Source organism: Girardinichthys multiradiatus, chromosome 3 (genome assembly GCF_021462225.1).
Source record: "Girardinichthys multiradiatus isolate DD_20200921_A chromosome 3, DD_fGirMul_XY1, whole genome shotgun sequence".
NCBI lineage: Eukaryota > Metazoa > Chordata > Actinopteri > Cyprinodontiformes > Goodeidae > Girardinichthys > Girardinichthys multiradiatus.
In genome coordinates, this window is record NC_061796.1 from 10,749,888 (window position 1) to 10,768,041 (window position 18,154).

At 38.9% G+C, this 18,154-nt stretch overlaps 1 pseudogene; it reads left to right on the forward strand.

The window, feature by feature from the left end:
- The first annotated feature begins 2,968 nt into the window (after positions 1 to 2,968).
- Positions 2,969 to 18,154, forward strand: part of LOC124865581 — a 78,522-nt pseudogene continuing 63,336 nt past the window's right edge.

The window sequence follows — 18,154 nt, forward strand, 5'->3', positions numbered from 1 at the left end:
CCGGGAAAACATATTCGCATTTTCACTATAAATAGATTAGCGCATCATAGCCATTTTTTATGAATGCAAAATTGTACTTGGCCCCTGCTGTAGAATGTAGAACATAGGACTCTGGCGGGTTCAAAATAAAACTTTGTTGAGGAAATCATACAACTATAGATTGGAAAAGTATATTTAAAAAAAAAAAAAAAAGGTGTCATTAAAGTGTTCAATAATCTATTTCTTCTGTTTAAAATTACTCTCCTATTGAGTGTGGCCATTGGTCTATTGTGGATAATTAGAGGTGGAAGCTAAGTAGGGCTTAATTTCCTTAGCCGCTTCCGCATGGGATTGTGCAAAAGCAGCTTTTTAGACTCGTTTTAAAAAAGTTAATGAGCATTAACATTAGGGTGAACTTATTTGTATGTAAACCCCTTACTTTGTAGCTCTGTTAGCTCATTTTATGAGTTCCTTCAATACGAGAAGAAGGAAAGGTGGGTCAATAAATAAAGTGTTTGTGAAAATCATGTAAAAAGTACTTCTTAAATTCAGGTTACGCTATACTTTAAAAAAATAATTCATTCAATTTCCATACATCCTTAATCCTGTGGAGAGTCTTGGGAGGACTGGTTCAGCAGTAGGTGAGCTATCGAGTTGGTCTAAACCCTGGACAGATCGCTAGCTCATCACCAGGCTAAAAACAATGATAACACAAATAACCACTCACAAATAAGCAAATATGCACAATGTTGGACTGTGGTAGGAAACTGAAGCACACAGAAAAGCTCCTTGAATGCAGAGGGACATTATATTTTATTCTCCACAGAGAAAAGGCAGCATTTAAAGACGGAGCTTTGTTGCTTTAAGCCAACAGCACTATGCACTACATTTCTATATCTACGTTTTACACAGTATTCCATTAAAACTTTATAATATGTTTACTTAGACATTTAATTTGTGGCCTGGTGAGAATGTAAGTTTCAATTACAATTAGCAGACCTTTTAAAAAAAAGTCACCTTTGGGCTGATATTCACAAATTACTTAAAATGGATGCATAAATTTGGCTTCTGATATTTAATGGTCTCTAACAATAAATTTTAGATTTTACAGCATCTGAGATCTTGTAGCACAGGACGACAAAACACAATTTCCATGGTTGGATCAGTTTCAGAATGACCACAAAGTATTTGTTCATGGTTTGCATTATAAAATATGTAAACTGTAAAGTTAAAATGCCTTTTTGCAGTCATGAACCACTGTATTTATGAAAGAGGAAAGAAGAAATGTTAACCTTTGGAAGTCTAATGAAGTGACAACTTTAGGTCTTAACATGAATGATTACCCTGATCAAATCTCATCTCAGTCCCTCAATTCGTAACAGCTCCTCATCTTGCCAATGCATGTAGTTATGCTGTTATGATAATACCGGGACTAAGCTCTCAACTTCAAAAGGCATTTCTTTTGTGCAGTCAGTATCCAAAGACAATGAAGTTAGTGACAGCGCTGAGGCAAATCCTTCTGAGGGGTTTGTCTGGAATTTACAAGCTAACAATGCCAGTGGCACAACTGATACTGCAGGTAATTTGGCATATCATGTCCAGGAACCAGATACTTAGGAAGGAGAAATAAAAAAAAGACAGAGGGAAAGGAAGATATCTGGTGGGAAAAAGGCAGACTAAAATCTTGGCATTCCAGTGACCATTCACATGAAACCGATAAGTCTGAAAAGCCAAAGGACTCCCATTTTTCTTCCACTTGTCTCCACCCCAGAGGGGCTGATGAAAGTCTCTTTTGTCTCTCGAACGTCTGGCTGTTGTGTTAAATTGTGGTATAATTGATATGTGGTGAAGGTGTCTCATACCTGACTGTGATTTAAACAAAGATCAAACGTCATCACATAAATTGCTAAATAGCTACGGACAGGTGCAAGACTCCTACGCTTTTGCAACATGGAGTATGCGTGAGAAAAAAGCAAATGTGCTGATTTTTTCTACTGGCTTTGGAACTGTAGATCATGGCCCATTCAGAGTTTTAATCTTTTCCAATTGTCAAACTACTTACCGTATATTCTCTATGTATATTAACATTGTCATAAAAATATTGTCAGGCTGTGGAAAGTCTTTGAGGTTTCAATTATATCTTTCTAGTGTTCCCATTCAAGAATAGCTTTTCACCAAGTCCCGTCAAAATATCCCTGATGAATAATCAGTGTAGTCATATCAGCCTCATGACCTCAAAAGGTTCTGCACAATTTACGTTTGTCTAAGTACTGGTCAATACATTTGAAAGTTTCTCATACAGGAATGATCCTATCTTGCTAATTTAGGAATTCAGTCAATAAAATGATCCATGATCCATTGATAAATATGTGAAAACCCTCCTGTTGTCCTCGGGTCAAAATGACCTGTGTTAAAACCCTCCAAAAATCCACTAAATGCTATTTTTTTTTATTGAAATTTTATGACTTTTCCTAGATTGGCCCCAACAATAGAAAGAGTGAAATGTTGCTTTTATTCACATTTCCATATAAGCTGTACAAAAAAAGGTACAAAGGTGGTCTTCGGGTCAAAATGACCCGTGAGACAAATAGAGTTGAAATCAAGGTCACAGAGTTATTTACAAACAACAGAATGTTACAATGTTTTAGATGTGTCTTAGATCAATCAGTAGCAGAAGTAAACAAGGCAAATCAGGTGGTGTTCTCGCAGGCTTCAGAAGACCACTTGTTTATTTCCAGAGGTTATAAAGGTGCTGCAGATAACAGGACCCTGAATTCTGTCTGTGCTGAAGCCATGAGTGTGTGTTATATTGCTGAAGAAGCTGTAGAGCTGATTTTCTCATATGTGATTCAGAAGAGGAAGTGGAGGATGTATCCGAAGAAGAAGATGGGAAGGAACACAACCCAGAGCAAGATGAATCATCTTCAGAAGAAGAAGAAAACCCTGAAGCTGAAAGAGAGACTTTCCTTTCAAAAAATGGCAAAATAGCATGGTCCTCGGTCCTCAACTGCATATTACCAACACGGCAGGCATGCAGAACAAAAACATCATAAAAATGACCCCAGGACCCACAAGGTATGCCGTTTCTCATGCCCATGATATTGTCTCTACATTCTATCTGTTTATCACACCAGCAATAGAAAAAATAATCCTGGGAATGACTAATCTGGAGGGTTTTCGCAAATATGGAGACAGCTGGAAAAAGATGGATGAGATTGACCTGCAGGCCTACTTAGGGCTGTGCTAATCTTAGCAGGTGTATACAGGTCCCGAGGTGAGGCTGCAGGTAGTCTATGGGATGTTGAGAGTGGAAGGCCAATATTCCGAGCCACAATGCCACTCAAAGTCTTTCACACCTCCTCAAGACTGCTACGATTTGATGACCGTGAGTCAAGACCAGCAAGACGTGTGACAGACAAACTTGCAGCCATAAGAGAGGTATGGGACAAGTGAGTGGAGCGGCTGCCCTACCTCTACAATCCAGGGCCTGACATAACAGTGGATGAACAACTGGTTCCATTTAGATGTAATCTGTTTTCATATTTGTAATAAAAGTGATTTTCACTATTGATTTATTTGACTGTTTTCTGTGACACTGATACTAATCACTGATGCTAATGTCTTTTGTCCAAAGGTCGTCGTCCTTTCCGGCAGTATATGCCCAGCAAGCCAGCAAAATATGGGATCAAGTCATGGGTGGCTTGCGATGCCAAATCAAGCTATGCTTGGAAAATGCAAGTCTATACTGGGAAGCCGACCAGTGGATGCCCAGAGAAGAACCAGGGGATGCGAGTTGTGCTTGATGTGACAGAGGGACTGAGGGGTCACAATGTGACATGTGACAATTTCTTTACCTCTTATGAACTCGGACAGCAGGTCCTGAAGAGGAAGATCACCATGGTTGGTACAGTTCGAAAGAATAAGCCTGAGCTCCCACCTGCACTGCTTGCGTCAAAGGAGAGAGAGGTCTTCTCCTCAAAGTTTGCCTTCACGCCCAACACCACTCTAGTTTCCTACCTCCCAAAGAAACACAAGAATGTTGTTCTTCTGAGCACACTGCACACAGACGGTGACATTAGTGATCGTGAGGACAGGAAGCCATCCTAGACTACAACTGCAACAAAGGAGGTGTGGACAACCTGGATAAGGTGATTGGAACATATAGCTGCAGAGGAATGACTGCCCGCTGGCCCCTGGTCATCTTCCACAACATCATTGATGTTTCCTCCTACAATGCCTTTGTGATTTAGAGAGAGATCAACCCAACCTGGATGTCTCATAAGCAGAACAAGAGGAGGTTGTTCCTGGAGCAGCTAGGAAAGGCACTTGTAACTCCACTCATTGAAAGAAGGAAGCATGTCCCCCACACAGAACCCTCAGCAGCAGTTGTGAAAGCTATTCAGAGTGCAGGAGCTCGTGTCGTGATCAACCTGAGGATCCATCTACCACAGCCACTTCCCCAGCTAGGGCAAGTAAGAGGAAGAGATGTCAGTTCTGCCCTCAAAAGAAGGACTGTAAAACACATACTGTGTGCTGCAGGTGTAAGAAATATATCTGCAAGGGCTGTGCACTTGTATACTGCCCTACATGTGCTAATTAGTTGAATGGGTTATGTTATTTTTCATATTTTTGTATTATACATTGTCTTAAATTGTTCACTGGAGAAAAAAAAAGAAACTGAGTCATTGGGATGAATAAAAATGTATTCAAAACTCCTTTTTGCACATTTTGTTTTTCTTTTCTTAAGCTATAGAAATTCAAGTGAAGAGGGAAAACTCAAGTATTCACACATTTTGAGCTCAATGACAATATGCAAGATGAAATTTAGTGTTTAAAATTCAATTAAGCTGTTTATATTGGGGGTTTAGTGAAGACGGGTCATTTTGACCCAGAGGACACAGGGTGTATACAGAAAATGAGGACAACAGGAGGGTTAAATTCTAAAATATAAACCTGGGTTTTTATTTTTTAGACTGACTACACATTGAAACAATGAATGTGAAGATGCTTCGAAGATGTGTTTTTTTATTTTTTTATTTTTATTCTCTCAGTAGTAAACTGAAAGCAATTCAAATAGATAAAATACATTTATGCGATTGGATGTCTAAAATTATGTATCTTTGCGTTATCCCAAATACCCTTTTGATTGGTTGAGTAGCTCCTCATGATGAGTCTTTCCCCAGAAGCTACAACTTTTGGTGAGCTGTAATAATCTCATACTCAAACTGAGATAGGCGACGAACCTCTATCAGCAAGAAAAGTCTCTACCAACCAGAAGCCTCATAACCCTGTCAAGATTCTCAACTTTGCTTTCTTTTGTCTACTTTTTGTGGGACATTGCTGAAAAGATTGTTTGACTTTCCTCCACAGCTTTAATATAGTAACTCTGTTTAAGTGCATCAGCAGGTTCTGAATCTAAAGTTAGGAGCCTCCCAACATCCAAAAGCCACTACATGGAGATACCTTTATTGCTTGACTTTTTAAGAGCGACCTCTGAGTAGACAAAGCTATTGTTCAAGCAGAACAGCCAGCTGTCTCTGCAGATAAGAATAGACAGAGGCCACAAAACCAAGCAAAGAGATGATAAACTCCTGCATCCGACCTACAGCAGACACCCTTGTTTCCTGTTCTATTGGTTCTGGTGTAGGAAGCTGACAGATCAAAGGTAGTTTCAAAACTTTGAATTCCTCCTCTTTCCATTTCCCATTGTATTGTATATTAGGTAGCAGAACATGGAATTGTAAGCTGTAAAACTCCTTTCTTTAAGCTCCCAATAGACTGGTGAATTTAGGATTAAGTGTTCCCTCTTAGCTGTAGTATTATTCAGACTAGCTTGTATCTTTTAATTTCTTTCTTTTTACATAGTTAAGGGGACATGTGCTTTTAAATCCTTCCTTTCCACACTTAAATTATTCAGTTGTGGTCTATATACAGCAGAACTGCAATGCTTTGGTCTGAAATCCTTGTTATTGTAGCCCCACAGGCCTCTCTTTAACCCCTGCTCTGAGGTGCATCTGAGAACAACTAGTTTTGGCACGGTCTCTTTAAATGCTGTTGAGGTGCTTCACACCCGGCCCCCCTCCAGGTCAAGGTGTGCTCCACTTTAACCTGTTCGGCCATTTTTGTAGTTTGATAACAATCATCTACCGCTGGAGAAACAAGACAAAAACGGGAAACACAATGCAAAACTTTATATAATAATACAATTCAAAAAATGCAGTACAGTTATGTCCACAAGGAGCTAAAAACGAACAAACAGCACTAACATAAGCAGAAGGCACAGTGCTACTGCCATCAAAACAATGGCCAGGATGTCATATCAACGCACAAAAAATTAATGTCTAAAATAACGTTTGCTGTCATTTTAGCCTTATTTGCAGATTACCACTTTACTGTGTCCGTCATTTCCATAGGCACAAGGAACTGATCCATCAATCAGATGAAGTCTTTCAGCGAATCCTTCTTGATTCTAGTGAAGGTTGCTGAAGCACTTGTCCTTAAAGTGGAGAAATATGAATTTCTCCCCTCATGGGGGTACATTTCAATGAAAAATAAAATTTAACCAGGCACTTCGAAGAGGTTCTGATGCTGGTGGACGATGTAATGAATTGTGTGGGTTAATAAGCCCATCAACCCAACTGAACTCATCCTCTTTCACCGTGGGAATACTTGTTCTGGGACTACAAAATCACAGTGAGAAATAAATATGGCGGATACGTAAAACTGATCAGCTAGAAGTCCATGACCGCATTTAGTTGTTTTGCAGCAAACACTGTGACATAACAGTTGGAAAAACGTAACAGATTAAAGAGAAAACTGAACAGACTGAAAAATATGACCCAAGCAGAATATAAAGATATCTTTGCAACACCTGGATAGACAAAATTAACCTTTTTCCAAGTACATAACAAAATGTATTTAAAGGCTAAAAAAGTGGATTTTGCATGATATGTCCCCTGTAAGTCATTAGAAAATTGAAAGTTTGAGCAGAAAAAAGTTTAATGTTTTTACATTTTACGTTATTATAGTTTCAGGTAGCTTAGTAATGCTTTTTAAAATGCACTATAAATGAAAAAAAAATTACATAGATGCCACTTCGTCCAATACCAAAGTAAATATAAAGCCATTTGCAATTATTAAAGAAAATTATTGAAGAAATTGAAACCTCCCCTTTGAGTACTTTTAAATTTCTTCAGCAGATATTCTTGCAGTAATCATTGCTTTGGACATGAAGATGTCCTTTTGACCTTAGTGACAGACAGAAGTCTAGTCTCCACATTATGACTAACAGGCTTAATTTCCCATGTCAGGGGAGGGCTCTAAATAGGTTTTTAATCCTAAACTAACTGTGCTACACATTGCACATAGTGTTTAGGTGAAAAGTTCTTTCTACCACCCTATTATACTGAGGTAAGTTGGTCTGTAACCTGAATCACTGGAAAAATAATGCGCTAAGCCCCTGGTACTGTATAGGCGTTACACTGCAACAATGTGTTTCTTGTTTCTGTTGATGCCTCGGACTCCTCTTTGATGCGGCTCTGAAATGACTGAGTGCCATAGGCTATTTTCTCCCTGTTGGAGCAACTCAATAGCTGGTCTGTCTAGCCTGTTTGTTTTCAGCTAATTGACTCAAGATCTAATAAGTTAGTGATGATGTATGTCAAGTCACCCATGACCCCTGCTGAAGAAATATTATGTTGTACTAAAAGGAGTTCAGAGAAGAGGTAAGGTGCCTCTTTGTTAGCCCAGTCTCTGAGACAACTGCCTGGCTCAAATAATGATGAAATTAGACCACGAGAGAATAAAAATTGAGTCATTATGCAAAGCATTTAGAACTTGAAAAGGGAAACTTAAAAGTTTAGGTGGAGGATGGCAAAGCAGTTTGTCAATCTGTCATTACAGATTAAAAAGTAGTAAAATCGCAAGTGCTCATGACTTTTTTGTCTTTCAGCTTTAACTGTATTTATTTTCTCTTCTTTTTTTCTATTTACTCATTATATTTTGTTACCTTTGTTGAAAACTGTAATACATGGGCAGTTCTGGGTTTTCTAAGTGAGGTTATGTTAAAAAAGTTAAAAACAGTTAATATCTTAACAGCAGTATAATTCTCTTGACATTTTCTTTTAGGCCCTTTCCACAATAACCCTGATTTTTTTTCAAAACAGTATTGATGCTCCCTCTGCACCTCCTGTCCACACTTGAATAGTGTTTCAGTAAAAAATTAAATAAAAATAGACAGCGACACAGTTTTTATGTGTTGATCCACATTAGTGAATTTGTCCAGACTCTTTCTTCATTAAACTCAAGATGCCACTTGAAGAAGTTATTAGCAGTGATAAAATAATAGAGTGTCAAAAAATTAGCTTCAGTTCTTTAGGGACAATCTTTTCCTTAGATATGCTTTAACCATGCTCAGGATCTTCTTCTGGTCAATCCTGATGTCGTCAAAGACAAAAAGCAGACCTCTATTATCTTAACACAACTCCACTCTCAAAAACCTTAGTGCTAGGACTAGTGCTGATGCTATTTATTAACCTCTAAGCTATTGCTATGTTTGCATTGGATGGTTAATTAGAAAGAATCCAATGATTATTCACACAGTTTTGAAGGAAGAAGTTGGTGTACTGCCTGTTACCTTTTTAAGTGAAGTGAGACCTGAAAACAGAATACGTAAAACAGCAGTAGTATGATAGGTGTTTAACTGAACACTGTTTTATTAACCTTTAAACCATCATAATGTTTGCATTGAATAATAATCTACAGAGAAATCAACTGTTATTTTCACAGGAAATGGACATAGGAGGCAGTGCTTCCCAATGATCTTTCGGTGTGAATCACGGATTGAGAACGGTACATGGTAGTTTAGATTGCCTAACAGATAAGCAGGCATTGTAAAAATCCATAAAATAGCTTTCACCTTAAATTGCTATAGTTTTGATTTTTACATTACTTTGCTTCATTTTTCTATCAGATAGTTACTCTGACTGGATTCTGACAGTATGTCACAAATAAAGATCATTTAATAGCCCACTGCCTAATCCTTCCTTGTCTCTGTAAATAACTTTAGTTTTTACTTCCTTTTTTAACCCAGATTGTAATATAGTGTTTGCAAATGCATGGTAGCTACATAATCTGCAGGGGGGGGGGGGTTTTCAGCAAAAGTAAAACAATATAATCCCGTTGAATAAAGCATAACAAATGTTGTTGCTTCAAATTAAACCTACATTATGTACATGAAGTAGATATTTGACTTATAGTAAGAAATCATAAAACTTTACAGACTGTTGTTAATCAAGGGAAAACAAAACAAACACTGTGTAAAATGGTGCAATGGTTGATGTGCTGACCATGTGTGGCTTTTGCATTTTGATTGCATATATCTCTGTGGGAGTATTCATTTTTCCCTGGCCAAGTATCTATGATTCCCCACCTCCTCCTCTTTTATTTTCCGAAAGACAGACAGCAGTCCAAGCCAAAAAGCCATTTCACCTGCATTAATACACAATGAATAATTTATAAATCCCAATTATTTGGTATCATTTATGCAAGGAGTGTCACACAAGGCATACATAAAGCATTAAGGATGGTTAACCCGTAAAGGAATGGGAGACTAGGAGAAGAGTGGAAGGTCACACCTGAACGTCAGGTTGCTGTTAGTTTTTGTTTTGTCTTTTTTTTCTGCTCTACAGCAGCTCACTCAGGGTCCACAGTTCCGCATTGAGAAAGTAGCTCATCAGCAAGCACATATAATTTTCCACATTACTTAAAGTGTGAGTACAACTTCACACATAAAGCACTTCTCTGTAATATGACTACATTTTATAAGGAAAGAGAGAAATGTAAGAAGGAAGAAAGAGAATACATTAAAACATCAGCCATCTTTATAAATATCTTCTTTCTATATCGTTTTGCTATAAATTCAGATTCAAACTGCCCTTGCCTGACTACCACTACTCGATTTTGCTGTGATCTCCTTATCTAAACAAATGCAATTACTGTTGGGTTAGCAGTGGTGCTTCCCAGGAGATGGACTGTCCCCCCTTGTCGCTGACTATCTCCCCCCCTAATCCTGTCTTAGAAGGGTCTCTGTTAACAGGGATAAGGCATTGGCCTGGTATCCTAGGCTAGTAAGCTAAAGCTTATGTACAAAATGCTATTCAAGAGTCAGTGCCTGGAGCTATTGGAACTGCGTAGATGTCCATATCATTCAGCCAGCCTAAATACGCAGGAATTTAGCCATGGCTAAATCTTGCAGACTGACGTGGACATGTTCGCTGATAAGAACTGGGGCCTGATGCAGAAGTCTTATTTGGCATCAAATTGATGTGTTATAGAGTCTGGAACATGAAGATCTGTTCTTGTCCAATAACAAATCCATAAACTCTCCAGCAAACATGCTTCTACTGCTGAAATCCCCCTGCTTTACCCTGCTACCAATCATCTTGCTTATTCAATATAGGCCACTGCATCAACTGAGCTTATATATGTAATGCTACATACAGTATGTCTGCAACAATTTGCGCTCAAACTATTGTTTCTGCTTTTGTTGAAAGTTGGCCCTGTGTAAGCAAACGGAACACCATGCTTTGCTTATAGCATTGCATGAAAGTTAAGCGCATTGCAGTATATGAGTGCCTGTCTTTAACAGTTGGCTGAAAGTTAAATCATTATGGAAGGTCATATTATTGACCCTAAGCTTTTATGGCAAAGGAAAGAGCTTGACACAAAACCTCAGTCAATTTAGCCTTCCTGGTGTGAACAAAATACTTCTCAGTTTCACACATTTGGACGGATTAAGCTTTTAACACTTGGTGAAATCCAGCACTTATCCTACAAACACTTGGGAAGTATATGTAACAGTGGATCTATATTAAGTGTGACTGACCAAGCTCCTTGGGACCGGAAAAGGCAGCACATCTGTTCTACCGAGTAATGACTTTGAACAATAGTCACAGGCTTGGTTTTCAATGATAAATAGTCAGTAAATGACCAGTTTAAAATTTTAGCAATGGCTTCCTGCAAAATTCACAAGAAGGCAGTAAATCAACTTATTACTAAAGTCTGAGCATCACAAATGTAGCTGTAGTCTCTGAAACCACTTCTATAATGAAAGCCATGTAATTTGATACACTGAGCTCACCACCCATGTTGAAAGCAGCTATAATGTACCACAACAGACAGGAGCAGCTTTGTATGTTTGTCGCTCACATTCCTGCATATTTTATCACACACTCAGAGAGTGAATTAATATCACACTCTTTTGATGAGAGATGCAGCACAAACATTAGTGATACAGGGAGATAGGGAGATGGCCTGTAACATGCTGGCTGCATTTGTAGATATGTGACCTTCATTTGGTGTTTCACAGGGCTGGTAAATAATAACACCAAGAGTTAATGGATTTCATATGCTCTTCAGTCTCACTGCTGCAGTCACCTCATGCAACAGTGCATTCTGTCTCAACTGCGAGGAATGAGAGAAGTCTGCCAATCACCTTACATATCCTGCATTAAGGTTTAAATTAAATGTGGAAACATGCACACAAACATGGTCTAAAACTGAAACACCTGGTTTTAGACCACAATAATTTATTAGTATGGTGTAGGGCCTCCATTTACAGCCAATACAGCATCAATTTGTCTTGGGAATGACATATACAAGTCCTGCACAGTGGTCAGAGGGATTTTAAGCCATTCTTTTTGCAGGATAGTGGCCAGGTCACTACGTGATACTGGTGGAGGAAAACGTTTCCTGACTCGCTCCTCCAAAACACCCCAAAGTGGCTCAATATGTAGATCTGGTGACTGTGCAGGCCATGGGAGATGTTCAACTTCACTTTCATGTTCATCAAACCAATCTTTCACCAGTCTTGCTGTGTGTATTGGTACATTGTCATCCTGATACACGGCACCGCCTTCAGGATACAATGTTTGAACCATTGGATGCACATGGTCCTCAAGAATGGTTCGGTAGTCCTTGGCAGTGACGCGCCCATCTAGCACAAGTATTGGACCAAGGGAATGCCATGATATGGCAGCCCAAACCATCACTGATCCACCCCCATGCTTCACTCTGGGCATCCAACAGTCTGGGTGGTATGTTTCTTTGTGTTAAGGTTAGCCAGATATAGGACCCCAGAATGCAGACGAGCAGGCAGCATGATGGTAAGTGAAAAAAGGTTTAATTACGAAAACTCACATTCAGCAGGAGGCAGGAACAAAACAAACGGGCAGGCAAGACAGGCATGGCAAGATCAAAAAGACAAGACTAGGTTTGCGAACAAGACATGAGCATGAGAATGAGAAATGTTTCCGCGACGACTAACTGAACAGGTGTGTTTAAATGGAGCATGGTACAGGTGGAAAACAACACTAATTAACATGGTGCAGGTGAACTGAATAAACCTAATTGACAGACAGAACAAAATGTGGCTGCGGCAAAAACAGAGACTCTAATATACAAACAAAACATGAACAAGACTAAAACATGACCAGAAAAATAATAAACAAATGCATGATTCAAAATCTAAGAAGAATAATAACAAAAGAACGATTCAAAACATTAACTGTGAAAAACTTAAGAAAAAACCAGAAACCAAAAACCAAACAACCCCAAATCATAACACTTTGGGGCTTCTCCACACCATAACTCTCCCGGATGTGGGGAAAACAGTAAAGGTGGACTCATCAGAGAACAATACATGTTTCACATTGTCCACAGCCCAAGATTTGCGCTCCTTGCACCATTGAAAGCGACGTTTGGCATTGGCATGAGTGACCACAGGTTTGGCTATAGCAGCCCGGCCGTGTATATTGACCCTGTGGAGCTCCCGACGGACAGTTCTGGTGGAAACAGGAGAGTTGAGGTGCACATTTAATTCTGCCGTGATTTGGGCAGCCGTGGTTTTATGTTTTTTGGATACAATCCGGGTTAGCACCCGAACATCCCTTTCCTCTTGCGTCCATAGTTAATCCTGTTGGATGTGGTTCATCCTTCTTGGTGGTATGCTGACATTACCCTGGATACCGTGGTTGTTGATACATCACAAAGACTTGCTGTCTTGGTCACAGATGCGCCAGCAAGACGTGCACCAACAATTTGTCCTCTTTTGAACTCTGGTATGTCACCCATAATGTTGTGTGCATTTCAATATTTTGAGCAAAACTGTGCTCTCACCCTGCTAATTGAATCTTCACACTCTGCTCTTACTGGTGCAATGTGCAATCAATGAAGACTGGCTACCAGGCTGGTCCAATTTAGCCATGAAACCTCCCACACTAAAATGACAGGTGTTTCACTTTCATTGTCCAACCCCTGTATATGTATAAATTCACTGTTTACATTTCAGATCCGTATCTGTTAGAAAGAGTTGATCCAAGAGGCTTAAATAATTTTCCATTTGAGGACAAATTCACTAAAATGTTGGCATACAATTAACACAATTAGGACTTGTCAGTATAGATCAACTAAAATTAGGCAGCTTCTCTTTCTATCTCAATATTTTACCAATAGCTTTCTATAAGAAAGTTTAGCCTGTCAAAGCATCTAATTTGAATTTCAAATATTAAACTCATCCATTTTATTGGGTTTTTTCTCCCAGGCCTTAAAAACAGCAAATATCAAACCACTGTTTAAAAAGAATAATCTGAAAGTGTAATTTGCAATACTCCAGGCCCACTTTAAATCTCCCATTTACCAGTAAAGTTATTTAAAATAGCTTTGTTTCTAAATACCTTCTTAACATTGAAAAGCCGCAATGACGTCTTCCAGTCAGGTTTCTGTGCCACAGTACAAAGACTGCCCTTGACAAGGTGTTCAATGACATCTGGATAAATGCAGACTGTGAAAGAACCGCATTTCTGGTATTATTGGACTTCAGCGCAGCATTCAACACTGTTGATTATGGTATATTACCAGAGCGACTGGAGGGATGGGTCAGTCTTTCTGGTACAGCATTTGGCTGGTTTTAGTCTTACTTGAAGGACATGGACTTTTTTGTGTCAGTAGGTAACTTTGCATCAGACTTGACAAAACTATAAGTTACCATAACTACTCAGATGACTCAGAGCTCTAAATTACAATGTCACCAGGTGACTGTGAACCTATTCCCAGTTTTAAAGTCCTTACACTGACTCCCTGTATCTCAGATAATAGACTTATGCTTATGTTATTTCACTGAATGTCTTAGCATCACAATACCTTAAATATTTATTGCTGTTGTATCAACCTTCCAGACCACTCAGGTCTTCTGGTTCAAGTCTACTCTGCATCCCCAGAATCAGAACCAAACATGGTTAAGCAACTTGTGTTTCTTGTGCTCCACTAACCTGGAACAAACTTCCAGAAAACTGCCAAAATGCTTAATCCCCGAGTTATTAAAATTAAGATTAAACACCCAGTTGTTTAGAGTTGCTTTTGATTGTTCTGTTTGGAATATTTGGCATGTAGTCCATTTTTTCTGTACTTTCCTTTACTTCTCTTTATCGTGACACTGCTATGTAAAGCACTTTGAACTGCCTTGTTGCTGAAATGTGCTATACAAATAAACTTGCCTTGCCTTGACTATTGGAGCTACCAGTATAACATTGCTCTTCTTAATGTTTGCTACATGTTGGGTTGAGATTAAAATATAAATAATTATTTACTGATGATAAGGGCTACTCCACTAATGAATTGCATGTTTGTGGATGTAGCTATATGAATTTATAATGATATTCGTAAATCAATTTCTCTCATAACTTATCTCAAGAGTGAATATGTTCATTTTCAGTGATGCTACTGTATCCTACACTACAAAAAGCACAATGTTTCTGCATATTTCTCAAGATTCATGTATTTTTAGTGCAAAGATTAATACTTCAAATAAAAGTGAAAAGACTTATAAGAGACAACACAAACAGTAACAGCGAACAAACAAGCCAAACAACATTCTAATATACACATTACTTATTAAAGAAAAAATGATAATTAAGAAAATGAACACTCAAAAATATAATTTTAACATTTTTTACTCTGACTTAATTGTTTTACTCTTAACTTAAATTAGGAAAAGAGGAAAAGAGGTTGCCCCATTTTTAAAACTTGAATAGAATCTAGAATCTTTGGCATCAGGCATTGTCACCAGCACCAGAGAATATCCTCAGCAGAATACAACAAAGCCCCTTACTTGGGGTCTGAGAAACATGCTGTTTCATCTATCACAGAAGAGCTCTCAGGTCTTGTCTTTGCACAAACTGCTTTCATATCAGCATGAGGTCAGAGGGCAATGGATTTATGGATAATTCCAATTTGGATGATGACATATTGCTAACACGAGAAGTAAAGAAATATGAGTAACTTACACAGTTAAGCATCGCATGTCTCCATAAGGAGTGGAGTGCAATGCCGAAAAACAGGACATTTAGTTGAATCTGGGAACTGATCAACTCCCTTTCTTGGTCAAGATGCAAGCATATTGGACAGTTGTTTTATTTTGAACAATTTTATAGTGTGCCATCATTAAAACGTCTATCATGAGTTAGGATTTTTTGGTTTTGGTGCGCTACCCCAACATCGTATGTGCTCTCAATCTTGCCAACCCTTTGAAAACCTTCTACAGCTGCCCCTGGTGGTGGAAAACAGGGACTATGTACAGGTCCTTCTCAAAACATTAGCATATTGTGATGAAGTTCATTATTTTCCATAATGTCATGATGAAAATTTAACATTCATATATTTTAGATTCATTGCACACTAACTGAAATATTTCAAGTCTTTTATTGTCTTAATACAGATGATTTTGGCATACAGCTCATAAAAACCCAAAATTCCTATCTCACAAAATTAGCATATCATTAAAAGGGTCTCTAAATGAGCTATGAACCTAATCATCTGAATCAACGAGTTAACTCTAAACACCTGCAAAAGATTCCTGAGGCCTTTAAAACTCCCAGCCTGGTTCATCACTCAAAACCCCAATCATGGGTAAGACTGCCGACCTGACTGCTGTCCAGAAGGCCACTATTGACACCCTCAAGCAAGAGGGTAAGACACAGAAATAAATTTCTGAACGAATAGGCTGTTCCCAGAGTGCTGTATCAAGGCACCTCAGTGGGAAGTCTGTGGGAAGGAAAAAGTGTGGCAGAAAACGCTGCACAACGAGAAGAGGTGACCGGACCCTGAGGAAGATTGTGGAGAAGGGCCGATTCCAGACCTTGGGGGACCTGCGGAAGCAGTGGACTGAGTCTGGAGTAGAAACATCCAGAGCCACCGTGCACAGGCGTGTGCAGGAAATGGGCTACAGGTGCCGCATTCCCCAGACCTGGGCTACAGAGAAGCAGCACTGGACTGTTGCTCAGTGGTCCAAAGTACTTTTTTCGGATGAAAGCAAATTCTGCATGTCATTCGGAAATCAAGGTGCCAGAGACTGGAGGAAGACTGGGGAGAAGGAAATGCCAAAATGCCAGAAGTCCAGTGTCAAGTACCCACAGTCAGTGATGGTCTGGGGTGCCGTGTCAGCTGCTGGTGTTGGTCCACTGTGTTTTATCAAGGGCAGGGTCAATGCAGCTAGCTATCAGGAGATTTTGGAGCACTTCATGCTTCCATCTGCTGAAAAGCTTTATGGAGATGAAGATTTCATTTTTCAGCACGACCTGGCACCTGCTCACAGTACCAAAACCACTGGTAAATGGTTTACTGACCATGGTATCACTGTGCTCAATTGGCCTGCCAACTCTCCTGACCTGAACCCCATAGAGAATCTGTGGGATATTGTGAAGAGAACGTTGAGAGACTCAAGACCCAACACTCTGGATGAGCTAAAGGCCGCTATCGAAGCATCCTGGGCCTCCATAAGACCTCAGCAGTGCCACAGGCTGATTGCCTCCATGCCACGCCGCATTGAAGCAGTCATTTCTACAAAAGGATTCCCGACCAAGTATTGAGTGCATAACTGTACATGATTATTTGAAGGTTGACGTTTTTTGTATTAAAAACACTTTTCTTTTATTGGTCGGATGAAATATGCTAATTTTGTGAGATAGGAATTTTGGGTTTTCATGAGCTGTATGCCAAAATCATCCGTATTAAGACAATAAAAGACCTGAAATATTTCAGTTAATGTGCAATGAATCTAAAATATATGAATATTAAATTTTCATCATTACATTATAGAAAATAATGAACTTTATCACAATATGCTAATTTTTTGAGAAGGACCTGTATATATTCATGTACCAGATAAGCATTGTAAATGGACTTAATATGTGACTTGCAATGTGATTTACATCAGACAATGCAAATTATATACTATCGGATGGACAGCTTTGAACACAAAGTTTAACAAAGACATTAAAGATGGATAGCTGGGTTTTTGACTTAAGCTAAACTGCATCAATCTTTAAATGTAAGACTCAAATTCCAGTGCAGTTTCTGGATTTCCAGGCTATATTCCAGGCTATTTTTTTGTTTTTTTTTGTTTGATGCCAGCACAAAACTTGTAATCTGATAGGTTGATTAGGCAATTAGTTACTGTTTTTTTTATTTATAATTTAAGGAAGTTTTGTTTCAAAAGGACTTCTCTCAAAGCAACTTATTTTGGAGATACTGAGTGCCAGCATGTGTCTCATTGTGGTTAAGTGTTCCAGTTTCCTCCATCAGGCCAAAACCTTTTAACCTTTGCATGGCCTCTTCACATCTATTTCTCTCTTTCCCCTCTCCATCATATGCTGCCTCGGCCTGCTGCGCTGTAAGTGTATTCCACATCTGACTGAATTATTGCCTAGCTGTTAGTTTTTTGGCTGCCAGTCCTATTTGAGCTACATGAGATTTGCATTACACTCATTTCAGCCGCCTGCCAAAATATTTCACATTACTTTCAGCTGGACGTGTGAATTATTGTTCAAATTTGATGAGCTTAGTAATGCAAATAAAGGTCACATCAGAATTTCCAGATGTTTCTGTGTAGGCAGACTTGAGTACATTTGAAAAACAGGGATCCTGTTCAAACAGCAATGTGTTGTGATTCTGCCGAACTAAACTCATCTGTCAAAATGTGTGTTGTCGAATGGCCACTGAGAGGGAGAGAGAGAGAGGATTTGAATTGGAAGAGCCTCTGTCAAACCACAGTTTAGCTCTGTTTATCCCTTGTGTTTACATTCCCTGAAAAAGGTCGTTGATTTAAAAAAAAAAAAAAAAA